The sequence below is a fragment of the Podarcis muralis genome, chromosome W (assembly GCF_964188315.1).
Source record: "Podarcis muralis chromosome W, rPodMur119.hap1.1, whole genome shotgun sequence".
NCBI classification, from domain to species: Eukaryota; Metazoa; Chordata; class Lepidosauria; order Squamata; family Lacertidae; genus Podarcis; species Podarcis muralis.
In genome coordinates, this window is record NC_135674.1 from 6,745,024 (window position 1) to 6,760,830 (window position 15,807).

At 40.3% G+C, this 15,807-nt stretch overlaps 1 pseudogene; it reads left to right on the forward strand.

Annotated features, from left to right (window-relative positions):
* Window positions 1–6,441: 6,441 nt before the first annotated feature.
* On the forward strand, window positions 6,442–15,249 carry LOC144326358 (uncharacterized; annotated as a pseudogene).
* The last annotated feature ends 558 nt before the right edge of the window (window positions 15,250–15,807 follow it).

Consider the following 15,807-nt stretch of genomic DNA (forward strand, 5'->3'; position numbering starts at 1 on the left):
TACACATACTTTCAATCAATTAAATTACTTCATTGACTTGCTAATTCAGTTTCCATTGGCTCAAGAAAGGTTTTGCTCAGGAAGCCAGCTTTCTCTTGCATCTGTCTTTTTTTCCCTTTCCGAGTAATGGTGCTCCATCAGCTTCAGTACTGAAGGATGCTATTTAGAGAAGGATGTCCACATTTCATGGGTTGAAATGTGGCCTGGCCTCTGGGCTATTTTCAAAGCAGGTTATTTTGCTGGAAATAAAGAATGGAATATACATGCATCTTTTTCAGTGGATTTCTGTGTAGCTCAGTCTGCCTTAAATTGAGAAGGGCAATGCCAACTACTAAGCAGTTATGAAACAATCTACAAAGGGTAATAAGGCTAGTGTTTAATTGCTGTGAAAGATCCTAGCTGTGGAAAGCCACGGGGAAGTCCAGCCTATCAATCTTGGTGGAAAGTCAGAATATTTCAGCTTTATTGTGCAGCGGCAGCACATCTGCTTACAAACTTTCAGGTGCTGCTGCTGGTGGGTGTCTTTAAAAGCAACGTAATCTCTCCCTGGCACTGCAGGCTTCATTTGAATTTATATATAACCTGGTCTTGGGGTGCAACATGAAACTTCTGTCTGTTGGGCAATTCCATGTTACAGGTGTGTCTGCTAAAATCTGGTCTCATATACTTACTCCTTAAGATCTATTAGCGCTTAAGTGCATGTATTTCCAAAGAATTTTTTGTGAATGTGCATTTTTAGATAAGATTAAATGATTTACAAAATAAACAGTTTTCTTTGTAGAAAGAAAAAGGTGCCTGGTGTAAAAGCATATTATCTGAGCACATCTTTTTGCAATCATGAGAAAAAAAATTCCCCTGCTTACAGGCTGAAATGGTTGACCGCTAAACCAAGGACTAGGTAATTTTGTCCACTTCACCTCCTTTTCTTAGGTCCTTTCTAAATTCTTCAGTCCCAACATCATTATTATTTTTTTCCCCTTCTCATCCTCTCTCTCTCTCTCTCTCTCTCTCTCTCTCTCTCTCTCTCTCTTTTTTGACACTGACGCAAAGATGAAGTACCGTATTTTTCGCACCATAGGACGCACTTTTTCCCTCCTAAAAAGCAAGGGAAAATGTGTGTGCGTCCTATGGAGCGAATGCAGGGGGGAGGCAGGCGGCAAAAGCCCTCAAGAGCCGCACACAAGCTTCGTGCGCTCTTGCGGGCTTTTCTCCAGGAGGGAGAAGGGACTGACTGGCTGTAGCAGTCCCTTCTCCCTCCTGGGGGAAAAGCCCCCAAGAGCGGCGCCCTCTTTAAAGGCTGTGCGGCTCCAGCCGCACCGCCCCTTTAAAGAGCGTGCGGCTTCTGCGGGAGGTGGGGGAAGCTGCAGCAGATTCCCTCCTCCCGGGCTCCCTTTGAGGCGGCAATGTGGGAGGGGAGCAGCTTACACTCGTGTAAGCAGCTCCTCTCCCACTTTCCTCCTTCAAAGCAACTACGGAGGAGGGAAGGAAGAGGACCATGGATCCTCCGCTGCTGGAGGCTTCAGCAGATTCCCCCCTCCGTGATTGCTTTGAAGCAGGAAAGTGGGAGGGGGGCAGCTTACACTCGTGTAAGCAGCTCCTCTCCCACTTTCCTCCTTCAAAGCAACTACGGAGGAGGGAAAGAAGAGGACCATGGATCCTCCGCTGCTGGAGGCTTCAGCAGATTCCCCCCTCCGTGATTGCTTTGAAGCAGGAAAGTGGGAGGGGGGCAGCTTACACTCGTGTAAGCAGCTCCTCTCCCACTTTCCTCCTTCAAAGCAACTACGGAGGAGGGAAGGAAGAGGACCATGGATCCTCCGCTGCTGGAGGCTTCAGCAGATTCCCCCCTCCGTGATTGCTGGGAGCTTCTCTGGGCAGGAATTCCCTCAGCTTAAGTGGGGTGGGGGAAGTGTGGCAGGTAGGGGTGTACCTACCTAGACAGTGAAGCCACATGTCTCTCCAATGAAAATTGGGAGTGGGCATTGTGTGAAGTGGCTGTGGATCTCCTGCCGCAGAAGTGTAGGACTGTATAGAGTTGGGAGGGCCACCCGAGGGTCATCTAGCCCAGCCGCCTCACAATGTAGGAATCACAGCTAAAGAACGCCAGGCAGATGGTCCCCCAACCGCTGCTTAAAAGCCTCCAGTGGTGGAGACCCCAAACACCTTCCGAGGTCATAGAATTGCAGGGTTGGAAGGGAACCCCAGGAGTCATCTAGTCCAGCCCCGGTGGACAGCAGGCGCAATCCATCCCGTTGCGCAAGACTAAAGATGCTGCGCAAGGCTAAAGAAGAAGCCAAGGCAGCGAGCGGGATGGATCGCGCTTGCTGCCTTGTCTTCTTCTTTAGCTGCACTGGAGAGGTTTAGCTCCTGGCTGGAGAGGTTGTGCGGCTATGGACCCCGCGCGCTGTCTTGGCTTCTTTGCTCTTTGGGGCTGGGGGGGGGAACCCGGGCTTCCCCCGCAGCCCCAAGAAGCTCTGGGAGAAGTGGACAGGCTGCGTGCAGCCTGTCCGTTGCTCTTTGGGGCTGGGGGGGGGGAATAATATTTTTTTCCTTGATTTCCCCCTCTAAAAACTAGGTGCGTCCTGTGGTCCGGTGCGTCCAATAGAGCGAAAAATACGGTACATTAACAACAAGGTAACACAGGTGATGATCTGGCATCTGAAATCATTCACACAAACAGAAAGCTTAAAAACACATAAAAAAACATGTACCAGATGCTGGCTCTCCTCCAGGGCTAAATGTGATTGTAGCATATACACACAAATTGCTAGCAGAGATTAAATCACAAAAGAATGAGATCCTCTCGAAAGGTAGCATATTACCGTGATTATCCTACCTTTGCCTCTTAAGATATGCTTCTGTTTTAAATTCTTTCTGCAGAATATTCACTGTGAAAGGGGGCTTTGTTGGGCTGCATTTGGAAGTTGATTGACCTTTTGAATAAACTGTAGGACAGTCCTTCCCAGTTTTCCCTATTATTATCTATTATTTATCTGCAAATGATTTAATCTTGATATACATATTCACGTACTTAATTGACTTGGGACAGTGGTTCAGTTATAATTATGGTACAACAATAAGTTAAGTGCTACCTGCTGTATGGCTGAATTTTCTTATAAGAAAACATCTGATGACAGTCAGAAAGGGTATTCCTATTAAACCGGAGGAATAAGCAACTCATGCTGACTAAATATAAGCTCATTTCTGCATCTGTATATATCACACACAGAAGGAGACAGAGTGCAACTCAACTTTTTGCACATCTATTTAATTCAATCCTATGCAGAGCAGATGGGGGGGGGGGGGTTGAGAGAGCAGGTACCAAGACACCGCTTAGGGGAAAGGTTCCTGCTTGTTCCTTTTCATAATGTGAAACTAAATATCTGACCTAGAGCACTTAGGAACATTTTAGGGAACACCACCATGTCGTAGAAGGCTACGAAAGCATATGACATCAGCAGCCCTGATAAGAAGAAGTGCCTGATAACTTTCATATTTGAAACCACAAAGAAAGGCACACACCACAAACGAACGAATACAGGCAGTGGGGCCTTCACCTACTTCAAAATGTGGCATCTGATTCCTCCTGCATTTTGGGTCCTGCTTGCGTATGCTACAGAGGATGTAAACAAATCTTACACTAGAGAAAAGCTCTGTAGCTTTTGTGTATCACTGTAGCTTTGTGTACACTGTATCTTAAGTGTATTCGGCTGAAGGACAAACTTGCTTGGTGTTATTTGCTTTATGAATTAAGGTCCCAGTTTCCCAATACACACATTTGCTATTTCACCCCAACACTCTTCCTAAATGGATTCACACATTCATGCATTCAGTTGGGCCAGTGAGTGTTCACATCATCCTGTTTTACTTAGCATGTTGGTTTGAAAACCCAAGTTCCACTTTCTCTGCACTTCCTGCAAGATTGTATAGTTGAAGGAAAGAGCCTCTAATAGAGCTTTTGTTTGCTTTTGAAGCTGTAGACATTATTAACACACAAATATTGGGTCGGATCTACCCACTAGTCCTCTAGTGTGTGTGTGGGGGGGGGTAATTGTATCAATAAGCATTGAGGTATTTGTCTATCAACATCTTAATTCTGCTGTCACTAATGCATTTGACAACTTTGGAGGTTCAATCAACACAAAGAGCTTCAATATCTCCCTTTCTCATATAAGATGTTTGTTTTGGAATACTTTCCACAGCCTAATGTGAACAGGGAGATAAAAATTATTTTGCCTAAGACCTCTCCTGGCATGTACACTCAGAGCCATCTCAATTTTCAATTAATAGATGTCCAAGGAGTATCTTTCATGGGAGGGACATACTTAAAAAAAAGCACAAACAACATTCCAGGTCCCTATTCTTGCTGTTAATTTATGGATGGTTAGCTGTCCAGCCAGCCAAAAAGAGGGCTGTTCTATAATATATTACCGTATTTTTCGCTCTATAAGACGCACCAGACCACAAGACGCACCTAGTTTTTGGAGGAGGAAAAGAAGAAGAAAAAAATTCTGAATCTCAGAAGCCAGAACAGCAAAAGGGATCGCTACACAGTGAAAGCAGCAATCCCTCTTGATGTTCTGGCTTCTGGGATAGCTGCGCAGCCTGCATTCACTCCATAAGACGCACACACATTTCCCCTTACTTTTTAGGAGGGGAAAAGTGAGTCTTATAGAGCAAAAAATACGGTATATTCTTAATTCTTAATTCAGAATTCTTTAAAAGCTGGTTTTACTCATGAAAACCTCAACCAAGAATCTGATTGCATTTTAACAGCACATGCAAGACTTTGACACCAGTGTGTCACTGGTCACACACACCCTTTATGCAATTCAGCTTTTACTATATTTAGTAAACTCTCAATAATAGCATTTAAATAGCATTTAAATATATTAATTTCATTAATACTAAACAACATAAACAATCAACCGTCTTTACAACCCATTACCCAACTTTTCTCCTGTTCCAACATTCTCACTTCTTTCCTCTCACACCTTCTTTTCTACTTCCCTCTACCTTCTCCCGCCCAGACCACTACTTCACCTTCTGCATAACATTTGGGACACAATTGTTCATCCCTTTTACAAATAGAAATTATACACATCAGAAGAAAGTGCAAAAATCAATTTTGGTATCAAATAGTGTTACTCATCCTTATTTTAAACTGAGCTGAGATTTATAATAAAATCTAACTTGCACACCCCTTTAAGTTTTAAAAACTTACGGGGGGGGGGCGGTTGGCATGCTATGCAATATTTGGTTATTTGTCATTTTCCTGAGTGTTCTCTGGCCCCATTTTAACCTGGTTTCCAGACTCCACCAAGGGTTGCATAGCGTCTTTGTTTCTTTGTTAAACACAGACACTGAAAGGGGGATGATTTACTGCTTTGTCCCCCGTAACCCTCTCACTTCTCTTCGTCAGTGGCTCTGAGCACCAACGTCTCATCCACTCAAAACATTCACTGGAGTGTCCCCATACACAAATAAATACCATACATACAAACCCCATACACATACAAACCCCATGCACCTCCCCAATCCCCTTTACCCACAAACTTCCCAAAGCCAGTGGCAATTACTGCTCTTCTACCGGCAAACCAGCGGCACACTACTGCTCTCTACTGGCTAAACCCAGCGGCTTTCTTCCGTCTCTGCTGCGTCTCCACTCAGGTACGGGGTGGGGGGCTCCCCCTAGAAAATGTAGGGTGCGAGCTTGGAGCCACCGACGCCGACCGAGCTGTTCGCTGAGCAGTGACGCCCCGGTCCTTTGTCCTGTCCTCAGAGAACGCGGATTCCCGGCCAATGCACCAAGAAATGTAGCCTTATTGGAGTTCACCAATTGGGTCTGCATTGGTCCGGGACAGGAGGAAGGAAGTCAAAATGACACCGAGGTTGGTTCAAAGAAAGAGTTTATTCTGCTCTCCAGATAGCAGAAGGCACTTGCGTGGTGAGTCCACAGCAAGTCCAAAGAAATGACAAGTTTCATGCAGTATATATACCCTCCAGGCATCCTCTCCCCCTTCCCCAGCCACGTCAACTTGTATACGCAGGTTGACATCACATATATTCCTGCTCTGGTACTCTCAACCATAAAAGGATCTTCCTTCCTGTACTTCTGACCATAAAAGGATCTTCCTCTTCCTACTCTTATCTGGGAAGACGTCATAATCTCCGGGAACACGCTTTTGGCGTTTTTCCCGGACATTGGTCTTGTGCGTATTTTGTGGTCAGCACATAAGATAAAGTTCTGACATGTTTTCGTTGTTCCCCTGGGAAGCCAAGGCCATCCCTTGCCTGTCCTGATAAAGGACAGAACTGTTTATGCAGTTGTGTCCTTATGGTTTTGCTCAACAGTTCAAGTTTTATGCATTTAAAAGTGCTCTCTTTTGAAAGAACAAAGGGGGGGGGGGTTGAGTCAGTTTTTAAACTTACTACACAGAAACCCATTCCTTCAATATGAACTAAAAACTAAATTTGCTTGACGCGGTGCCCCGAAAAAACCTCATATCAAGCGTTCTGATGACCTGGTGTTCCAGTGGATGCCTTTTGGCGACTCCCCCACTCCCTGGTAAGCTCGTAAAGAGCCCCGAGAGCGAGTGAGTTTGGAGACGTGGCATAGCGGAAACGACTCACTTCCTTCACAGCGCGAAGCTCTGAGTTTGGCGATCGTGAGCGGCCAATTCCTCCAAAAAAAGGACAAAAAAAATTGGAACTGTGAGTAAAAGGAAAAGTTTAAATCAGGCTATTTTTGGGGACAAAAAGGGATTTAAAAATGGAGGTCGATCCCTTTTGCTGAACTAAAGGAGAATTGGTTATGAGGACCAAAGCCTTAAGTGGGAAAAAGACTGTTAGAAAGTTTGCAAGCAAACCTCAAAGCCCCTCTTCTGCGGGGGGGGGGGGGGATGTTTGGACTTTAAGAACCCTGCGAGACTGAGTATTAAATTAAAGAGGCTCCTTCATTCTGTAGCGGACCTCCCGGTACGAAAGGCTAAATTCCATTGTGACGTCACAATGAGAGAGGAAACATTCAACTTTCGTTTCAATTGAATTGCATCTTGCTGCCGTCTGGACTTGTTTTTAAGTAGCAAAAAGTATCTGTTACCTCCAGAATTGCCTTTTAAATATCAAAAGGGACTGAGAAAAAATTCTTTTGCAGCCTGCCTCTCAGTAATAAAGAACTGGGAGGCTGCTGGCTGCCTGCAACTGACTCCTGTGGGACTGTGGTGGGAACCTGTTTTTCTCCTCTCTCCCGCTTATTGTCAGATTGACCTTGAAATTCTTGAGCAACTATGAGTGTTGATAAAAACAGACAAGGGAGCGGTAAGGCGAAGCTCTAGAAGTGCAGCCTTTGAGGATAGTGTAATGCAACTGTTGTCTGAAATTAAAGATGATATAAAACGTAATTCTCAGGGCATTGAAAAACTGAATAAAAAATTTGAAGACTTGAGAGTGGAACTGAAAGGTGAAGACTGAGGTCACAAGTCATGAGACAAGGTTGACACAGCTTGAGACCGTTAGAGTGACTGATTTGGAAGGACTACATTATGAAAATGAAAATTCGATTGTATTTCTTCAGATGAGGGAACGGGAATCTCATTTAAGATTGAGATGTGTGCCTCAATTGGAAGAGGATCGACTCAGGGAGTGGATGATAGATCAATTCGTGGCATGGTGGGATTTGAAAAATGACGAAATTGACTCTTGGATAGAAAAGGCCTATAGATTTGGTCCCCAAAAAGATTCAAAAATTACCTATGACTGTATAGTGGTCTTTAAGACCAAAGAACAAAGAGATACTATTTTGGGACTGCACTACAAAATAGGGTTAAAAATTCAGGATAAAGCCATTGTCCTTTTTAAAGAGATTCCTAAACACTTTCTGAGCCTGAGATCCAATTACACAGATTTGACAACCATTCTGAGGAGGAAAAATATTTTCTTCAGGTGGGAATTCCCGGAGGGTCTCTCCTTCAAATTTGGAGGAAGAAAGCAAAGAATTAAGACTGTTGGATAGGGGCTTCCAGAGCAGCACGCTGACGAGACGGGTGGGAATCTGCGCTCCTGCAAACTCGAGGCAGACCCGGTGAGAGAGAAACGAGGGGCAAGGTCTAAGTCACCTCAACCTCAGGGGGGGATCCTGAGGGCTGAAGCCTAAGGCAGCGCGAATAGAGGTCTCCCAGTATTAAAAACTAAAGACGCAGGGAGGACCTCTGCGCAAAGAGGCTAAACCACTCTCCGGTGCTAATGCCCCAATACCCCGGCGTGGCAGCGCTGAACTCTTCAAAGAAAGGAGACTGTTAAAAGCAAAACGTCTCCCCTGAGTACAAGAACAGGAAAAAACTGAAACCAATAGCCCCCATAAGACAAAGTGGGGAAAGGGAAAGGGAGAGTTCGATTAAAAAGTGGACAGAAGGTTTTAAGAAAGACTGGCAATTGACCCAAATATAAATGACTCCAAAATAATGTAAAATAAGACTGCTGACAGCAAGAAAGTTTGGAGACTAAAATTAACACACCTGTGTCCGAGTGAGGAATGTTAAAAGTAACATGGAGGGCCACCACTGATGGAAACTAAAGGGAACACAGACAGGAAGAGACACCAAAGAGGAAACTTTGAAGTATTAGAGAGGAATATAGGAGAGGGAGGAATTGAAGGAGAAAACAGTGACACGTGTGGCTGACATAGGAACAGGCACAAGTGGAAAAAATACAAGTTGAGACAATAGCACCATCTATTGGACACAAATAAAAAAGACGAAAATAGACATTAAAAAGGAGACCAAATAAAGAACAGACAATCTGAAATAAAGATTTTAATGTTATTTGTGACAAAATTACAGCTCTCTTCTCTTCCCAACTAAATAACTTGGAGGAAAATACCAAACTATTTTTATAAATAAATGGACATATAAATATCTAAACTAAGGGAATTCCCTGAAACGAAAAATGCTGAGGGATCAGAAGGAAAAGAAAGGATTAAAGAAAGAATAGAAAGTACAACAGCTTGATGGGATCAAAGAAAACACCAACTCTAAGTGGTGCCAACACATTTCAAAATCACCCAAGGAGAATATCCATAGTAGAAAGGGAAAACAACATGGATATGAAAGAAATTCTAGCAGTGATGGAAAGAATGGAAAAAAACCCTAGGGGAAAAAATAACATCACTTGATTGGAATATAAAAACGCGAGATGAAAAGATGGAAAGGATGGGTGCTAAAATAGAAAAAAACTCAAAGGTAATAATGGACCTTTCAACTCAAGTAAATCAACTGACAGTCAAGCACCAAAATTTAGAAACAATAGTACAGGAGACTAAAATAAAGATACAGAAACAGGATGAAAGTATGAAAAAGAATCAACAAGATCAGAAAGAAATGAAACGGTATCAAGAAAGGAATAAAGAAGAAATAGACGAATTGAGAAAGATACAAGAAGACATTTGGGATTCTCTTGCCATCTTGGAGATGAAGCAACGAGAAATGGTTCTCCGTTTGCACGGCGTTAAAGAAAGCCAGGACGAATATATATCTACGAAATTGATAAAAGCAATGGCTGGGAGTTCAAGAACAGGAGATGATACTGGACATTGAAAAAATATTCAGAATAAGAGTGAACAAAACTAAGACAAGAAAAGGACCTGGAGATTGCTTGATATTCCTGATTTCAAGACTGCTTAGAGACAAACTTTTGCTGAAAGGCAGGACAGACCCACTTTGCATAGAGGGGAGCTACGTAGAGTTTATGAGAGAGATCCCAACACGTTTGTTGAGGAGCAGAGACAACTACAGTTTTATTACCTCAGTGTTAAAGAAAAACAAAATAAGGTTCAAATGGGAATTCCCAGAGGGATTGTCATTTACCTACAAAGACAGGAGAAGATATTTTAGATTGGTAGAAGATTGGGAGGAGTTTGGAGGAGAAAAGTTGATAGAGTGAAGAGAGAAAAATAATACTGAGATTTTTATCATAATTGATGTGATTGACGGACGTTGGATCTCTCCTGGCTGCAATCGTACAATATTAGTTAAAGAGTGACTATTTTATGTTAATAAAGGAATATGTTATTGAAATGTATTTCATGGAATGTAAATGATTTAAATTGCAAACTTAAAAGAAATAGAGTAGAATGTATATTAAAGAGGAAAAAATGGGATGTCATATGTTTGCAAGAAACACATATATCCAAAAACCATGTAAGGGTGTTAAAGAATACAAGATTAGGACAATAATTTATAGCGTCTGGAACAGAAAGAAAGAGGGGAGTGGTTCTGTATATAAATGCAATGTTGAAGTCTCAAGTGTTGTTTCAAGATGTGGAAGGTAGAATTTTAGGAGTAGAAATACAAACAAAAGAAGGGAAAATTATAGTGGTGGGTATATATGCTCCGAACAATAGAAAGGAGGAATTCTTTAAAAATTTAGAAGAGAGATTGTGGGATTATGTGGATGAAAACATAGTAATCATGGGGGATCTAAACAGGGTGACATCTATAGAAACGGACAGAACACAAAGAGACAGAATGTCAAATTCAGGTAGATTACCACTTCCTTTCTTTCACTTAACTGAAAATTTTAATTTATATGATGCTTGGAGAACAAAAAACCCAAGTGTTAAGGATATAACTCATTATTCAGAGGCCCAAAAATCTGGGGGACGAATTGATGCAATTTGGCTATCAACGAAATTGATGTTGAACCTGGATAAAGCAGAAATATTGAACAGATCAATATCACACCACAATCTGGTATCAGTCCATATGAAATTTAAGAGTCATACTATGGGAAGGTGGAGAATGAACGAGGAGATATGGAGAGATGAACAATGGGTAAAAAAAGCAAAGGAAACATTGAAAGAATTCTTTGAAATAAAAGAGAAACAAGATACGGATAAGAAAATAATTTGGGAGGCGAGTAAAGCTTATATGAGAGGATATGTAATACAGCAAATGGGGAAGATAAAGAGAAATAAAGAAAACAATATTATGGAAGTAAATAAACAAATAAGAGAGAAAGAAAAAGAATTAGTAAAGAACCCTAAGAACGAAGATACTCTCCAACATATAAAGAATTTACAAGCCCATTTATCTAACCAATCAAATAGAGAAGTTCAGAAAAAATCATTTGGACAAAGCAATGATATTTTGAACAGGCAAATAAACCGGGCAGAATGTTAGCATGGCTCATTAAAGAAAGACAGAAAGAGTAATAAATAGAATTATAGATGAGGAAAGAGAAATTACTGAACCAGAACAGATTAAAGATAGATTTATAAAATTTTATAAAAATCTATATAAAGCAGAATTGAAAGAAGAAAAGAAAATTCAAAAATATTTGTCAGAGAATGGTCTGCCAGAAATTAAAGAAGAGGAATATTGCAGCTTAAATTCAAATATTGAATTAGAAGAGATAAAAAAAGTGATTAAAAGCATGAAGGAAGGGAAATCACCAGGGCCGGATGGTATCTCAGTAACATACTATAAAAAACTAGAAGAAATAATAGCTCCCACATTACAATCAATTATGAATGAAATACTAGATAAAGGAGAAGTACCCAACTCCTGGCAGGAAGTATTAATAACTCTTCTCCCAAAACAAGGTGCAGATCTAAAACAAATAAAAAATTACAGGCCAATATCCTTACTAAATATAGACTACAAAATATTTACAGACTTCCTAGCAAGTAGAATGAAAATTATGCTAAAAAGAATAATAAAAAAAGATCAAGGGGGGGTTTTGCCAGAGAGGCAAATAAAGGACAATACTAGAGTTATTATAGACCTGCTGGAATATGATATGAGACTGAGCAAAAAAATAGCAATGCTGCTGGTAGACACCGAAAAGGCATTTGACAGCGTCTCATGGAATTATCTAATTAAAACTTGTGAGAATTTAAAAATAGGAAAGAGAATCATGAATGGTATCCAGGCAATCTATAAAAAACAAAAAGCTAAATTAATTCTAAATAATGAAATCACAGAAGAATTTGATATTGAAAGAGGGACACGACAGGGATGCACCCTGTCACCACTCCTATTTATAACAGTATTGGAAACTTTATTAATAGCTTTAAGGAAAGATGACAAAATAAAAGGCATAAACCTTGAAACACAATGTTACAAAGTAGAAGTGTTTGCGGACAACGTAATTATAACAACTGAAACACCAAGAGAAAGCATTCAGAAAGCACTTGTAGAAATGAAGGAATTCGGTGAGGTATCAGGATTTAAATTGAATAAGGATAAATCAAAATTACTAACAAAAAATATGGGTGAGAAAGATAAAAGGGATCTAGAAAAAATAACAGGATTAAAAATAGAAATCAAGGTAAATTATTTAGGTGTATGGATCACGAACAAAAATACAAATTTATTTAAGGACAATTACGTCAAAAAATGGAAAGAATTTAAAGGTAATAAAGAAAAATGGAATAAATTAAAACTATCACTAGGGGGGAGAATATCTATGATTAAAATGGTGATATTACAAAATATATATATATATTTCAAACGATCCTGATAATAATTGGAACAAAGTATTTTACAAGCTGGCAAAGACACCTCACCAATTTCATATGGCAGGGGAAGAAAGCCAGAATAAAATCAGAAGTAATGATGGGACCAAAAGAAAATGGAGGGTTTGCAGTCCCAGACTTAAGAAGATACTTTGAAGCAGTGTGTTGGAGTTGGTTGAAAAAGTGGATATTATTAAAAGATACTGATGTTCTGAAGTTAGAAGGCTGTGATAAGATATATGGTTGGCACGGATATTTATTTTACGGAAAGATACAACTACATAAAGTATTTACGAACCATTTAGTAAGAAAGGCCCTATTTGAGGTATGGGAGAGAACAAAAGAGAGAATTATAGGAAAAACACCATGGTGGACCTCCCCACTAGAGGCAACCTCAATATTAAAAAGTAATATAAAAACTATCTGGCCACCATATAGAGAGTTAGCAGAAGAAACAAACAGAAATCTTAAATTAAAAAATTATGGAGAACTCCAAACATTAGGAATAAAGTAGCTAGAATTTTTTCAATTGAAGGCAACGTATGAGAAAGATATAAAAACCAGGGGGTTTGAAAATAAAAATTTCAGAATTTGAAAGAGAAGTACTGCAAAGTAATCAAAAATACTCTCAAAAATGTACAGATTGTTAGGGAAAGCATCTTTAGAACAAGAGGTAAAAAGGGAGAATATGATAAAATAGGAACAAGATTTGGGCTATGCAATTGATCTGGAAGACTGAAAAATTTTTTGGGGAAAAAACATAAATTTTACTGCCTGCAATTTATTAAGGGAGAATTACATGAAGATCCATCACAGATGGTATTTGACCTCAGATAGATTATCAAAAATGAATAGAACAAATAGCAATAAATGCTGGAGATGTAACAAGATGAAGGGCACTCTGTACCATATGTGGTGGACATGTCCAAAGACTAAAGACTAAAACTTTCTGGGACATGATCCATGAAGAGGTGAAAAAATTGATAAAGGTCTCACACAGTAAGAGAGCAGAAGCTTACCTATTAGGAATTTTGGGAAAAGATATTCCTAAAGACAAAATCAATATAATTTTATACGCAACAACAGCAGCAAGAATATTGATAGCTACTGGAAAGGGAATAACATCCCAACAAAAAGAGAATGGCTGGGTTGGCCAAATTGACGGATTTAATAAGGCGAAAACCCAAAATTATGGTGCAGAAACAATGGGATTGTTTAAACGAGTATTTACGTAACCAGGGCTCAAATACCAAAATTTGGTTGTGTTTAGAATAACTTTGTGAAGAATATAAATGAACATAAAGTAATAGATTAGGGAACACCTTCAGGAAAGATATGAAGAACAGAGGTTAATGCGAACTAGGTATAAAAGACGTGTAGTGCAGGCGGTGGAAGTCTTTTAAACTATTTTAATCAAGATTTGTATTTTGTAACATGGAAATACACATTTGTGTGCAAGTACAGACTTAAAATGATTGTTTATGGTAAATAATTTTCTATTTTCTAATCTTTCTTTTTTCTTCTTTTCTTTTTTAAATATTGCTTGAAATATGCAAATAATTATATATATGCATATGATGGAAATCTGATTTTTTTCTTTTTTTCTCTTTTTCTTTTTTGACATTCTTGTGTTATTTAATAATAAAATAAAAAATATATAAGTCCGTTGGAGAGAAAGACAGATTTCTGCAAAAGCACTCGGTTGAACTTGGATTGGAAAGCCCACAGTGGCCAGGGGCAGGAGCATTGACCCCTTAATTCACCATTATGGCTTTGAGAATTTATTCTTCGAATGTAAATGGCTTAAATTCCCCTCAGAAAAGGAGGCAGGTTTATCATGTTTCGGCAAAGCAGAATTTGGATGTAATTTGTTTACAGGAAACACATATTACAAGATTACACAGAAAAATCTTATTGAATAAACAACTTGGTCAAGAATTTATTTCTTCAGACAAAGTGAAAAAAAGAGGAGTGGTTTTCTATGTTAAGGAAAAATGGAACCCAAAATTGATTTTTAAAGATGAGGAGGGAAGATACATCGCAGTGGAAATTACAACACAAGGCGAAAAATACTTGTTGTTTTTTTTAAATGAAAAATTATTAGATTTTTCACAATAATAACAAAAACCACAAAGCAGAATCTCACACACACACACACACACACACACACACACACACAGAAAAATACATCAATGAATGAAAGAAGAAAAAAGGAACAATAAACAGATAAACAATAACAACAAACCTAATTCTTTACTTCCTCTAGTCAATCCCTTCTGAGTTTCCTTGTAGTTGAAAGTCCTTTCTGGTCGCGGATTCTTCCAGTCAGGTCAGCTAGCTCCGAAAAGTCCATCATCTTCATCTGCCAATCTTCCACTGTTGGTAGTTCTTGTGTTTTCCAATTTTTAGCAAGTAATATTCGGGCGGCCGTTGTGGCCATACAAAAATAATTTGACATCTTTCTTGGGCAATTCCAAACCTATTATTCCAAGAAGAAAGACCTCTGGTTTCTTAATAAATGTATATTTCATTATTAATAAATGTATATTTCATTTTCAGCTGATTCCCTGGTGGCCCGCTGGAATGCGGAGTTAACCAGGGCTATTGACTGTCTGGCTCCGAAGCGCCCTCTCCGATTGCATGGAGCCCGGACAGCCCCGTGGTTTTCTTCGGAGCTGAGGGCGATGAAACAATCGCTGAGACGGCTAGAGCGTCGGTGGCAGAAAACTCACTCCGAATCTGACCGGACACAGGTTAGAGCTCAACGTCGAGCCTACCAAGTGGCGATAGCGACGGCGAAGAAGACTTTCTTCACCGCCTCTATTGCATCTGCAGAAAATAGTAGCAGGAGACTCTTTCAGGTGGTCCGCAATTTAACGGAACCACCTTTACCACCGGGGCCTTGTAAAGACCCCAAGATCTCCTGCAACGATTTTGCAAAGTTTTTTGCAGATAAAATCACTCATATTCGGAAGGAGCTAGACACCACCGTGGGAGCAGGGCTGGGGTGGAAGAGTGCTAGAGCCCTGTCTGGTCAAGTTGCATGGAATCAATTTCAATCCGTTACCCCCGAGGATGTGGACAGGCTGCTTGGACGCATGAAACCAACCACTTGTCTCCTTGATCCTTGCCCATCCTGGCTAATAAAAGCAAGCCGGGAAGGGCTGGGCGATGGGCTCTGCGGGGTGGTGAATGCTTCCCTCTGTGAGGGAACATTCCCAGATCCACTGAAAGAGGCGGTCATTAAACCGCTTCTTAAAAAACCATATTTAGACCCGGCCAGTATGGCCAACTAT